At 42.3% G+C, this 14,627-nt stretch overlaps 1 protein-coding gene across 2 annotated transcripts in view; it reads right to left on the bottom strand.

Annotated features, from left to right (window-relative positions):
- Positions 1 to 14,351, bottom strand: part of LOC144696683 (adiponectin receptor protein 2-like) — an 88,024-nt gene extending 73,673 nt beyond the window's left edge. Inside the window, exon 1 of one of the 2 annotated variants that reach the window (XM_078568262.1) lies at positions 14,229 to 14,351. The gene's annotated coding sequence lies outside the window, so the exon portion shown is untranslated. The remainder of the gene's footprint in view (positions 1 to 14,228) is intronic. The other variant, XM_078568261.1, reaches the window with a different exon arrangement.
- Positions 14,352 to 14,627: the final 276 nt, after the last annotated feature.

Below are 14,627 nucleotides of genomic sequence, written 5' to 3' on the forward strand. Positions count from 1 at the left end.
ACAAATTACCCATCAGCTATCCATTATTCATCCTAACATCCACATTTAAAATAGAAACTGTTTCCAAAAACTTTTATAATGGGAATATATATGTAAACAGTTTCAATGGGGGAATCCCTTTTTTAACAGTCCCTATACCACAACATAGCTACAAACCTCCCACCACCAGTGGCACCATGCTGCATAGCTCCTCTCATTTTGTTTTTGCCATCATTTCAGAGGTAAATTTTATTTTAACTTCATTATCACTTTTAAATATATATGATTAGCTTATTTTCATTAGTCATGCTCCCTGGCCCGGAATCTCCCATTCCACTCACCTGTAAGTATTCTTCCAAACAATGTACACATCTGGCCATTCTCTCCTGACCCACTTTCCGCCAACGCTGATTCTATTTAAGCCCTGTCTGTCCATCCATACCCTGCTTTTTAGAAAGAGGTTACTTCCAGCCAGGGGACCAGCACTTGATCAGTTACCTCTTCACACAAAACCTACTTCAGGCCTCCACAGTACCATTCAGCTCCTTCTCACTGAATCCTATAGCCCATTCACTGCCGACTATTTCCTTAAAATCTTTCAAACTTCAAAAAAATTCGCTCTTCTCCAAGCCTGGTCCTGATGTCCTGGTACCTCTGGATAAAGTGTTTTAGAAATTCAGCCCCGATCCCCACTTTGAAAAAATATATAAATTATGGCCTCATCATGGACTCAGGCTGCTGTACCTGTGGAAAAAACACACTCAAGTGCACAAAATAGGCATGGTCTGTGTTCACACCAACGTAAAAAACTTTAAATCTGGCCCAGTCACGAACTACTCTCCACTCTTGCTCGCTCCAACTAGAAAAGGAAATTTGAAATGTTGTCCTGCTGTTTACACTTTGGCCAGCTGCCTTAAAGGGTGTTTTACCTACTTCCCCATACATTAGCCAGGATTTTCCCCTTGGCGATTTGGGGGCGGGGCCCGCTCGCCGACGGGAAAATGACGCGGGATGACGTCGGAAGGAATCCCCAACATCATCCCGGTCCCTTTTAATTTTTAGGAAGGCGGGCGGACAGTAAAATCAGCTGTCCGCCCGCCGACCTGTCAATGGCCAACTGAGGCCATTGACAGGCTATTTAAAGTAATTAAAGACCTGCCCGTCCAACCTTAAGGCTGGCGGGCAGGCCAGGAGCCCCAGATTATTCATGAAACTTCATCCACTGGCGGGATGAAGTTTCATGTCCGTTTTGTAAAAAATTAATAAAGTTTATGTGTTTTTATTAACATGTCCCATCTCGTGTGACGTTGTCACATGAGGGGGACATGTTAATAATTTTTTAATGCTTCTATTTTTAAAGTTTTTTGCACTGTCAGTATTCTCCCTGAGATAGGACTTTGCCTCAGGGAGCAGTGCGCTCTTTCGCGCACTTTGACAGATGGGGAATCCCTCCCCCCCAGAACAGGAAGTGCATAGCACTTCCTGTCGTGGATGCCACTGGGCAGGCCTTAATTGGATCACCCACTTAAAATGGCGGCGGGCCCCATTTCAGTGGGGCCCGCACGTCATCTGAGAGCAAAATTCTGCCCATTGCTTCCATTTCAAATGCGGATTCATCAAACCCTAGGGATAAAATTGCAGCCATACTCCAATGTGTGATACTTGATTCTTGATACTTGAAAAAGGTTTAAAGTTCCAGCCCTATTCCCTCCTCTGCAATATGGGCTTATTAATTTCAACTGTTTGCTGTTCCAAACTTTTTTTTAAAATCTATCGGTCCACTGCTAAATATTGCCCCACTGAAAAAAAAATATTACTTTAGTGCCATCAAAGAACTCAGGAGCACTGAGAATATCTAAAAAAATCATTCAAAAGTGGTCGTGGTAGTATCATTAGCCCTTTAAATATCAATGGTTAAAATGGTCTTTCCAAAGTATGGATTAATATATTTTAGTAAAGTAAAAGAAGCATCAAGAAATTACAGACACTACACCAAGTTTGACTGAAACAAATAAAAGTAAAAAATACACAGTACATGCCTCAGCATCTAAAGAAGAATAGATAGATTAAATGCTTCAGGTGCGACCATTCATCAGAGCTCCTGCTTGATCAGGAGCTTAATTCAGATTACTCAGCCTCTTGAGAGTAACACAGTGCAATAGGGACCGTTAACAAAGGGATTCCCATTGAGACTGTTTTTATATAAATTCTCATTCTAAATGTTTACTATGCAGTTACCATTTTAAATGTGCATGCTGGAATTCATAATGGAGAAGAAGTGATGGGAAATTTGTCTCAGTAGTGTAGTGGTAATGTCACTGGACTAGTAATACAGAGGCCCAAGCCAATCGCTCTGGGGACATGGGTTCAAATCCTACCACGGTAGCTTGGTGGAATTTAAATTCAATTAATAAATCCGGAATTGAGAGCTAGACTCAGTAATAGTGGCCATGAAGTTATCATCGATTGTTGTAAAAACCCACCTGGTTCATCAATGTCCTTTAGGGAAGAAAATCTGCTGTCCTTACCCAGTCTGGCCTACGTATGACTCCAGGCCTAGAGCAATATGGTTGACTCTCAACTGCCCTCTGAAGTGACCTACTTAGCCACTCAGTTCAAAGGCAATTAGGGATGGGCAACAAATATTGGCCTTGCCAGTGATGAATAAAATAATTTTTTAAAATGGCAAGATTTTTAATATATTACAATAGACTCCTTTACAGTGCTCAGAATGAGTCAAAAGATTTGTTGCTCACATAATGGTAGGGGTGTGCTATATTGGGTTTATCATAGCCAGGTTAGACAATAGCATGCTCACTAAAGACCTTTTTGCTAATATATATGTACATTAAAATATATCTTACCTAAACCAGTTTGTCCTCTGCAATAAAGCAATTACACACTGCTAAAGCTTTTGATAGTCAAGTAGTGCATGACTCCATGGCCATTTGGTCGAATTATAAATCTAACTCAAAACTGTTAAACTATTCTTGTATTATGTGCAGAATGAAAGTCAATTGTGCTATATTATTAGGTTAACACTTATTACACCTTTAATGCACATCACGTCTTCACAATAGACCCAGGTAACTGCATGTCATCCAGTGAGAGTTTGTCCCTGCCTAGTTCCATCTCACCTATCCAGTCACAGCCAAAAAATCACCAGCAATGGCTTCTCTTCTTGCTTCCACACAATTACTTCTAGTGTCCCACAAGTCTATTTTTAGCTCCCTCTTATTTCTCACTTCCATGTTGCCCCACAGCAACAGCATCCAAATATACAGCTCCCATTTCCACATGTAGCTGAAGACAGCAGCTCTATCTCATCTCCGTTGTCTCCAAATTGTCACACTGCTTGTCTGACATCCAGTACAGAATAGGCAGAAATTTCATCCAACTAAATATTGGGAAACAGAAGTCATCATCTTCTGTCCCGATCACAAACTCCATTCCTAACTACCAACTCCATCCTCTTCCTTGACAACTGCTGAGGTTCAACCAGACCATTTGCAAACTTGGTGTCGTATCTAATCCTGAGAAAAGCTTCTGACCCAATATCTGCACCATTATCAAAACCATCTATTTCCACCTCTGTAACATCGCCTGACTCCAGCCCTACCTCAGTTTGTACACTGCTCATCCATGCCTTTCTAACCTCTGGACTTGACAAATCTAACACAAGCCAGGCCATCCTCCCATCTTCCAGCTTCATAAGCCTGAGGTCATCTGAAACTCTGCTGCCTGAGTCCTAACTTGCACCAAGACCCATTCACCCATTACCCCTGTGTACACTGATCTATATTGGTTCTCAGTCAAGCAATGCCTCAATTTTAAAATTCTCACCCTTATTTTCAAATACTTCCATGGTCTCACCCTCCTAATTTTTGTAACTTCTTCCAGCCCTAAAATGTTCTGAGATACTACCTGTGCTCCTCCAACTCAGGTGCCTTGAGCACCCTAAATTTTAATCGCCCCAACACTGATGGATGTGCTTCCGCTCCCAAGGCCCCTAGCCCTGGAATTTCGTCCCTAAACACTCTACCTCTCCATCCTTCTTCTAGATTCTCCTTAAAACTTACCTCTTTGATAAAGCTTTTGGCCATATGTCCTAATATCTTATGTGGCTCAGTGTCATTTTTTTCTGTGATAATGCTCCTGTGAAACACTTTGGGACATTTTAAATAGAAATTGTTGCTGTTTATATGTCTGTTACGCTATCATATACAAGACAGCCTCCACACAAAGGGCAGGATTTTACACGTCGGTGAGCAGGGGCAGGGCCTGCTCGCCGACACGTAAAATGACACGCAGTGACGTCAGGGGGAACTCCCGATGTCACCGCGTCCCATTTAAATTTTCAGGTAGGTGGACGCGCAGCGAAATCAGCTGTGCGCCCGCCGACCTGTCATTGGCCAATTGAGTCAATTATGTAATTAAACGACCTGCTCATCCAACCTTAAGGTTGGTGGGTAGGCCAGAAGCCCCGGCGCAAATTAGAAGATGCGTGAAACCTCATCCACGGGCAGGATGAAGTTTCATGTAGGTTTTTTAAAATTTTAATAAAGTTTTTGTGAAAATTATGGACATGTCCCAACTCATGTGACGTTGTCACATGAGGGAACATGTTAGGGAAATTTTAGTTCTCTATTTTTAGTTTTTTTACATTTAGAGCCGATCTCCGAGGCTGCACTAGCCTCAGGGAGATGAGTGCGCTCTTTTGTGCGCATACACGAAAGAGCGCACTCTCGATTTTGGGATTCCCGCCCGCACAGGAAGTGCATAGCTGGGCGGGCCTTAATTGGCCCGCCCATGTATAATGGCGCCTGATCGGAAGCACGCCTGTGCACGCCCGCCCTTCAACTTCGCCCCGGACGGGGGGGGGGAAATTCAGCCCAAAATGTCAGAATAGGTTATTTCACAAACAAGTCATTACCAAATAATGCCTCACTTGGTTATCCAGGTTGTTAAGTGCTTTCTAACAACTGTACAAAAGTTAGACAAAAAAAGTTGGGAGTAAAATTGGGCAAGAACCTGCAGGGTGCAGGTCTTTGGGTTGCAATGTATATTTATGAGCTCCAGTCAATAGGGGTAATAAATTTTATTAACCTTTCCCAAGACAAATTTTCAGAAAATGGACTGCATTAAGTTACGCCCAGAGGAAATGTTGAAATGAATAAATTTAACACAGACACACACACACACAATACAAGGATTTAGCTTGTACAATGAACTAACATAAACATAATGAACCTTTGTTAAATTACTGGTCCACACTGCCATTATAGATTAGAAGTTGATCAATGGGTCTGAATGATCACTGGTCAGATAAATCTAATCACGTTTGTAGTACAAGCTTCTCAAAAAAAAAAATTCATTTTACTGGCTCTCGGGTTGTTACGGAACCCAAGCTCACCTTAGCATTGAGCTCGGAAGTCGGGAACTTCAACTCCCAACAGACCTCAGGCTTTCTGCGCACATGCACGCTGCAAGTGGGCTGCACATGCGCAGTTCTGCATCTTCATGTTCTTTGGGCCCAGGACAGGCCCCGCATGCCTGCGCATAGACAGAAAAAAAGGGCGCAAAACACCCAGGTCAGTGACCAGGTGTGGTGCATGATAAAAGACTAGTGTCCGAGGCAGGAGACAGGGAGAGGTCCCAAAAGAAAGTCCAGGTAAGGGACAAAAACAGGGGACAGAAACAGGTCCCTGTTAAGTTAAGAAAAATAGGAACAGAGAAACAGGTTCCAATTAGAGAAAGAGCTATGGGGAGCAGACTTTAAGTGAAGTGGGCTCATAAGAAGAGTTGGTAATCGAAGAAGCCCTGAAGATACAAGAAGGCAGTCAAAGGTTGGTGACTTTGTGCTGCGGGCATTGGGGCAAAGGTACCCCTCTGGAGCAGTAGTGTTCTGCTCGGCACAGCCGAAGAGCTGAAGTTGTACTTGTAGTTTGGTGTCAGAGCGTAGATTCAGGAATCCAGGCGAACGGAATCTCGGGAGACGAGATTGAAACCCTGCGAGGTGGCCTGTCTTTGAAGCCATCCCCTTTGGAATTCTTTCCAGATGTCGATCCAAGGCGAGATCTTCAAAGCTGAAGATTGGAAACCCTCGTGGGAGAGACAGTATTTTAGTGCAATTAGTTGACTCTCTATTATGGACGTCTGGTTGGGTTGTTAAGAAATACATGGAATTTGCTTTGGTCACATCTGCCATTTATTGTGCAGTGTGGTGTGTTTGCCTGTTAATTCATATGTATCTCATTATAACCCTGAATGTTAGGAGAATAAGATAGATAGTGCAAATTGTTTTATCTTTCTGACCTTGTATAGTAAAGTTTATTTCTATTTCTTCAAAACCTGTGGAAACTTGTGGCTTTCTTTGCTGAGCAAATGTCTTGAATCTCAAACTTTACCTACTTTAAACAAATGTTATTGGTCGCTAACCAGATCTTACCAATAACTATGACCAAGAATCATAACAGGTGTTTCAAGCTAATTAACTTGTGTGGTCAACTCTAATTATTTCAGGGTATGCACTAGTAACATGGTTATGTTACTCGACTAATAATCTAGAGGCCTGGCTTAATGATCCAGAAATGATCCAAATCTCACCATAGCACCTGGGAATTTTAAATTCAGTTAATTAAATAAATCTGGAATAAAAAAGCTAGTATCAGTAATGATGAATAAATGATGAAATTACTAGATTGAGCTCTGAAGAGTCATACAGACTCGAAACGTTAACTCTGTTTCTCTCTCCACGGATGCTGCCAGAACTGCTGAGTTTTCCCAGTGTTTTCTGTTTTTATTTCAGATTTTCAGCATCCACAGTATTTTGCTTTTATTTTAGGGTATCTGGAGAGCCCCCAAGGTATAGTCGACCCATCCCTTCTGTGAGCTCCAGGTTCAGCTGGCTCAGCTGACAGTCCCTGGAAGGGTCCCATGCCAGGGTTACAGTGAAGCCATTGTGGAAGCAGGGTGGTGGACCTTCATGGCTGGCAGAAACCTGGTTCAGCTGGTGTAACAACAACCGATTCAAGCTGATGTTAGTTGAGCACTGCAGACTTCAGAAGGCAACGGCAACCACTACGGTACAGTTATCTACAGTAACCATGGACCAATACAAATCAAATAAAAGTCACAACAGCATCAAGGGGATCCCTTCAATCCAGGAGGGAATGCCTCGCTCGGTACGGTTAGTCACGCGCTACAGTTGACACTGGATCGTCATCATGCTACTGTTAGCACTCAAAAAGCATTAACATCGGAACATAAAATATGAGAACCCTGTTACAACCTGGAAAATTGATGAATGTCAAGCATGAAGTGAGGCGTTTGAAAGTCGACATTCTTGGTTTGAGTGAAACATGCTGGAAAGATGCAGGTAATTTTACATCAGATGGTATCACATTCATCTACTCAGGGGGTCAAAAGCATGAGGGGGTGTCAGAATACTCCTAGATGAAGAAGTCTCAAAATATGTGCTGGGTCACTGAGCCATCTCAACCAGAGTGATTTTAGTAAAAATCAAAGCCCAATCTCTCAATCTTGCCATCATCCAAGTCTGGCACCAACATCTGACAGTGAAGAAGAGGATTCTGATCAATTCTATGAAGACCTGGTTATATCCAATCACTAATGTAAAACAAATGAGCTGATTTTTGCAATGGGTGATCTAAATACAAAATTATTTCTATCAGGAAAGGCAATATAGTTGGTGATCCCAATGAAACAGGGTTAATGGTGGATTGACTGGTGTACAGCAAGTGATCAGGTTATTCTAAATACCTAGTTCAAGAAGGAAATACACCTGGGCAAGTCCTGGTGACATGACCAGAAATTAAATTGACAACATGACAATAAACAGTGGATTCCAAAAAGCAGTTCAACAAATAAAGACCTACCCAGGCAGTGACTGCAGGAGCAACCATGCACCTGTAGTTTGCACCATCAAAATAAAGCTGAGGAAGTTGAAAAAAACAGGGACATTAAAGAGACTAGATTATGAACTGCTCAATACAGAGAGCTCAATTAAAGAAAAATTTAAAGTGGAAGTTCAAAACCATTTCAAACAGCTTGAAGACCAAGGAAACCATTCAACATGGAAAATGTTCAAAGCATTAGTGCTAGAATCATCAAAAAAATCACCATTCCAACTAAAGAAAAGAAACAAAAATGGATGACAGATGAAATATTGGACCTGATGGAGAACTGATGGCAGGTAAAGCAAATACATCAATGGAAATATCAGGAATTGGATAAAAGGATTAAACAAAAATGTGTTGAAAAGAAGGAAAACTGGCTGAACAAAAACTGTGAAGGAATAAAAAAAATAAAAACACAGACTCACGAACAATGCATAAAGACATTAGGGAAATCACAGGAAAAGTTGGGTGTACATCTGGCAGATACAAAGTCTGATCAGTCTGATGAGTCACATTACTAAGATCCTTCTTCGAGTACTGGTGAACAGGGCCAGGGATAAGGTAAAGCCAGAAATTTCAGCTCTTCAATGTGGTTTTATAGAGGAACGAGAAATACTATCTTTATGGTATGTGTGCTATCAGAGAGAGCCATTGGAATAAAAACAGACATAATCATGTGTTTTATTGATTATAAAAGCTGTTTGATAAGGTGAAACACGAAGAACTGATGAGTATGTTGAGCATAAATTGGAAGAAAACAAAATGTCTAGTAGTGTCCAAAAAGGAAATCATAGCAGAATGTAAGATCACAGTGAAAAATGAAAAAGTCACACAGTTGGGCAAATTTTGTTACCTAGGTAACATCGGACGGAAAGCGCGATCAAGAAATAAGATGAAAGATTGGAATGGCCAAAGATGCATTTCTAAAAATTAATAAGATTATGATCAACTCAAAATCAACCATGAAAACAAAGCTGAGAATCCTCAAATGCTACATCACACCAATTTTGACATACAGGAACGAGTGTTGGATGGCCAATGAAGCAATGTAGAGAAGAATTGAGGCTTCAGAGTTATGGTTTTGGAGGCCAATAATGAAGATATCTTGGATAAGTCACACCACCAATGAAGATGCCCTCTTAGGGCATGGTACCTGAAGAGAGAGGGAAGGAAACTTGCTATCCTCAGATGATCTGATATACATGTGACCCCAGATCCATAATAATGTTGGTGACTGCCCTCTAGCAAGCCACTCAGTTGTATTCAAGAAGGTGGCTCACAACCACCTTGTCAAAAGCAATAAATGTTGGCCTCATCAGTGATGCCTACATCCCATGAATGAAAAGAAATCATCGAAAATGGATAATACTCTGCAAACATCAGTCTTTATGCGGCGATCAAATATACTTGCTACAATTCCATTGCTTACGTCAATTTCCTGCATTATGGATCTTATATTCCAGTAATGTTACTCTCCTTTGATTTCTCAGCTTTGTATGTTTATTTCAGCAATGCTTAATACACAAAACTAAAAACATAAACCAAATATCCAATCTACCTGGACATTATTAAGCTGATTCTACTGTTTATATTGCAAGAAGTTTTAACCCTATTCATAACTAAGAAAATAAAAGCAAAATACTGTGGAGAGTGGAGATCTGAAATTAAAACAACATGCTGGGAAAACTCGGCACATCTGGCTGCATCTGTGGAGAGAGAAACAAAGTTAACCTTTCAAGTCCCATATGACTCTTCTTCAGAACCAGTTTGAAACTCGAAACATGAACTCTGTTCCTCTCTCCACAAATGCTGCCAGACCTGCTGAGTTTTCCCAGCAACTTCTGTTTTTATTAACTCAGAGAAAACCTGTACACTTGAACCAATTTCAATGCTCGACAGTGACAGAATGGTTAACTAAAGAACTGCTCCTAGTTCTTGGCTCTCTGAAATCAAGTTTCTCATTGGGATTAAAATATGGTCACTGCCTCAAAGGGTGTTAGATGCTGAAACCTGACTGCATTGAAAAAATATTTGAATATGCACTTGAGTGCTGTAATCTACAGGGCTACGGACCAAGAGCTAGAAAGTGGGATTAGACTGGATAGTTCTTAATCAGTCAGCACGGACACGATAGTTCGAATGACCTCCTGTGCCGTAAATCTTTCTATGATTCTGTTACACAACCAGCTTAGGCAAATCATCCATTTCATATTCACTCTTTTAAAAAAAAGCAGTTACTGATCATAGCCCTGTTCGACATAATGAGCTAAGTATTATATTCAGCTTCTCAGAAAAGATTAAACGCATTTTTCTTTTAAGATGAACCATAAAACTCATTCTGAACTTCTGATGCACCAATTTCCAAGCTCATTTGTCCTGTAGGCATAATTAAAAGAATAACAGCTTTTTGAATTGTGCCCCTTAAGTAACACACATTGGCAGCTAAGTGCAAACCTCAAATTTCTCAACCATCACACTACTTAGACGGATTCATATAGTAGTGTCAGCAAATTTCTCACTTGGGCCAGTTTATGGGCATCTACTTTAGATTCATGGAGGATGTCTTGTGGCAGAGTAAGCACTCCTGCCTCTGAGCCAGAAGCTCCAGGTTCCAGTCCCACCGGAAGACTTGATGGCCAAGGAAGGTACATTCATAACGTGCCAAACAGGTTGATCATCAACCTGCAAATCCTTCCAACACATGTCAAGGACAAGCATTAAGAGCAGGACAGATTCCTGGTCAGCCATGTGATGGAAAAAAGTTGGAGCCTCTACCATCACTATTCGTAGACTACAGCATGCATGTAAATGTGTATGTTCCTACAGCAACTTGGACTCCTTCAGTGATCTGTAACACATCAGCACACTCTGAATTCAGCAGTGTTATTTCGGCAGGATGTTTCACATATAAATAGGTTTCACTTTGATAGAACTCCACCCCACGATTAAATAATCTGTTGACAGGTAATGCCACGGCTGAGATATGGCCATTTCAATGAGATTCTAGAAGGTCGCATTGCCTGAGGAAATTGTACCCATGCTCTCTGTCCCAACCACTCCCATGTGAGTCACTGATTACTAAGATAACAGGGGATAAAAAGAGGGGGAGGGGAGATAAGAGAGGAGATCAGAAGGGCTGTGGAGTGGGGGTTAGGGGAAAAGGAGAATATGATCCAGATTTAAAAGGGGTTGTGAATAAGAGGGGGAACATTATCCAGATGGGAAGATGAATCACCTTCCTTTATTCCCCCCACCCACTCTCTAGTAGTTTTCCCATCACTGAAGTTCGACCAATTGTCCTGTTTATCCCGCTCCTATTTTGAACAACGTTTGCAACGTTCTGGCCCTCTGGCACCATTCCAATATTCAAGGAGGATTAAAGATTGTGGTCAGAACTTAAGCTATCTCCACCTTAGCTTCCGTAATCAACCTAGGATGCATCCCATTTGGATGAGATGACTAGTGACTAGACAACAGAAGCTACATGCTATAGACAGAGCTAACCAATGGATCAGGTCAAAGGTCTACAGTCCTGCCACATCCACTCATGAATGGTGATGGACAAATAAATAACTAACAGGAGGAAAGGTTCCAAACCTCAACAACTGCAGGACACTGCAGGACCCCGCAGGTGAGCAGGGCCCAGCACATGAGTCCAAAGACAAGGCTGAAGCATTTACAACCATCTTCAGCCAAAAATACCAAATGGATGATCCATCTCGGCCTCTTTCTGGGGTGCACACCATTACAGATGCCATTCTTCAACCAATTTAATTCACTCTACGTGATGGCAAGAAACGGCAAATACAACAATGGCTAGAGGCCCCCACAACAATTCAGCTGTGGTGCTGCAAACATGTACTCCATAACTACCTGCACTTCTATCCAAGTTGTTACAGTGTCAGGTAGACATTAGTACCTGTAAAGTGGAAAACTGCTCTGATATGTCCTGTATACAAAAGAACAGGACAAATCCAATCTGCCAATTACTGCTCCATCAGTCTACTCTCAATCAGCAGCTAAGTAACAGAAGGTGTCATCAAAAGTGCCATCAAGCAGCACTTACTCACCAATATTCTGCTCAGTTTGGGTTCCACCAGCACCACTCAGAACTCATTACAGCCCTGGCCAAACATGAACAAAAAGAGCAGAATTCCAGGGGTGAGATGAAAGTGACTGCCCTTGACATCACTGCAGCATTTTGACTGAGTTAGACACCAAGAAGCCACAGTAAAATTGGGAATCAGGGAAAACTCTCCACTGGCTCAAAAGAAGATGGTTGTTATTGTTGAAGCCCAATTATCTCAGTCCCAGGACATTGCTGCAGGAATTCCTCAGGGCAATGCCCTGGGCACAAATAGCTTCCCTCCATCATAAGGTCAGAATTGGGAATGTTTGCTGATGGTTGCACAGTGTTTAATTCCATTCAATATCTCAGATAACTAAATACCCATACCCGCATGCAGGATGACCAAGGCCTAGACCCATACTTAGGCTGTTAAGTGGCAAAAAAATTCATGTCACATAATTTCCAGGTTATGGCCATCTCCAACAAGACTCTCAACACCTTCCCTTTGACATTCAAATATATTACCATGGCCAAATCCCCCACTATCAACAGTCAAAGGGGTGTCATTAACCAGAAACTTAACTGGGCTAGCCACATAAATACTGTGACTACAAGAGTAGGTCAGAAGCTGAGAATTCTCCAGCATGTTACTCATCTCCTGGCTCCCTAAAGCCTTTCCACAAGCTACAAGGCACAAATCAGGAGTGTGACGGGATATTCCCCACTTGCCAGGTGATTTACGTCCAGGACGAAGCAGCCCAAACTTTCACTTCTTCCACCACTGGTTCACAATGGCATGTGTAGCAAGATGCATTACAACAACTTGCCAAGACTTCTTTGACAGCACCTCTCAAGCCCTCAACCTCTACCACTTAGAAGAGAAGAGCAGCAGGTACATGGAACATCACCACCTCCAATTTTTCCCCCAAAGTGACACAACATCTTGGCTTGGAAATATATTGTGTTCCTTCATTGTGATAGGGTCAAAAACCTGGATCTCCCTACCTAACAGCACTGTGATGTACCTACAGAACACAGGCTGAGGTAGTTCAAGAAAGCAGCTCACCATCACCTTCTCAAGGGCAATTAGGGATGGATAATAAACGTTGGCCTTGCCTGCGTTCAGCAATGAATATATTTTTTTTAAATGAAAGCGTACCTTATATTGGTCCTACCTGTATACAAGAAATTGTACGCGTGATAGTTGTAAGACTTAACTATTCCAATATTATCCTGTCTGACCTCTTATCTTCCGCCCTTAATGAACTTGAGCTCATCAAGTATACTCCTGTTCCTGTTTCTTATGCTCTATCATGGGTGTATTCAAGCTTGAAATAAGACAGATTTTTCAGGGAAGCGAGGAATATGAGGAGCCGGCAGGAAAGTAGAGTTGAGGCAGATGATCCGTCATGACCGTACGGAATGGCAGGGCAGGCTCAAGGTCTATTTGTAAGATCTACAGGAGTATGGTCTACTCCTGCTCCTATTTCTTATGTTCTTGAAACTCTGTTGCGCATATCCTAACTCACAGCAAGTCCTGTTCACCCAGCACCCCTGTGCTCCCTAGGCTACGCTGGTGGATCACAAGCCAACACAATTTTAAAATGTTTATCCTCATGTTGAAATCCCTCCATGGCATCCCCTTCCTGCCTGAACTCAGCAGGTGAATACCATGTATTCTACAAACGTCTGTATCATGGGCACCATGTGCCCTCCCAAAGGACTCATTCCAATTATGTGCTTTGTCTGAACTCTATAACCTGCCTGAAAATGGTTGAATCAGATTACACATGGCAGAGAACATTGAATTACTCTACAGCAGCCAGGATCAAATTACGCATTCTGAACAAACTGTAGGGTGCCATCCTCCAAGAGGAGGAATCAGAAATCCGGTCTATCCCAGTTGTGTTGCAAATAGATACAGCCCACGTTCCATTTCCCTCCCTCCACTGTCTCTCCTCCTGGTTACACGCTCTGATGTCTCGCTCCCCTTGTGCCGGTTGGTTCTCTCGCTCGCGCTCCCCTTGTCAGTTGGTTCTCTCGCTCGCGCTCCCCTTGTGCCGGTTGGTTCTCTCGCTCGCGCTCCCCTTGTCAGTTGGTTCTCTCGCTCGCGCTCCCCTTGTCAGTTGGTTCTCTCACACCGTTTGACCTCGGCAACAATGAATCCCCCGTTTTGTACAATTCTCATGAACCTGATTTAGTTGCCAACGCGGTGGCGCGGACTACTATAAATTAATAGTATAATTGGTAGTTTACATTACCTATCCGATGAAGAGACCTTTAATTCTCTCTACATTCCGCTTGCAACTACTGACGATCACTGCTCCATATCCTTATCTCTTTTTGGTTTGACTCGGTTGCTCCACAGCGTCAGACATCTCCTGAGCAGCTCCTGGCCAATAGGAATGCGCCATTGGCGCCACGAGGTACATTACTTCCGCAGAGTGGCTGAGGGACAGGAAGTGGTATAAGTGATCTGGGAGCTGAAGTGTCAGATGTTTGGTAAACATCGCAATGGTTTCTACTGTTCACAACATAGCCAGTGGTTTGTTCATTGTTGCTCCACAAAACACATGGCTGAAAAATTAGTCTTTTTGTTTGCTTAAAGTGAAATGAAGATGTAAATAGCCCCAATTCAGAAAAATAGTCAAAACTGCTCA

The sequence above is a fragment of the Cetorhinus maximus genome, chromosome 22 (assembly GCF_964194155.1).
Source record: "Cetorhinus maximus chromosome 22, sCetMax3.hap1.1, whole genome shotgun sequence".
In the NCBI taxonomy this organism is placed as follows: Eukaryota; Metazoa; Chordata; class Chondrichthyes; order Lamniformes; family Cetorhinidae; genus Cetorhinus; species Cetorhinus maximus.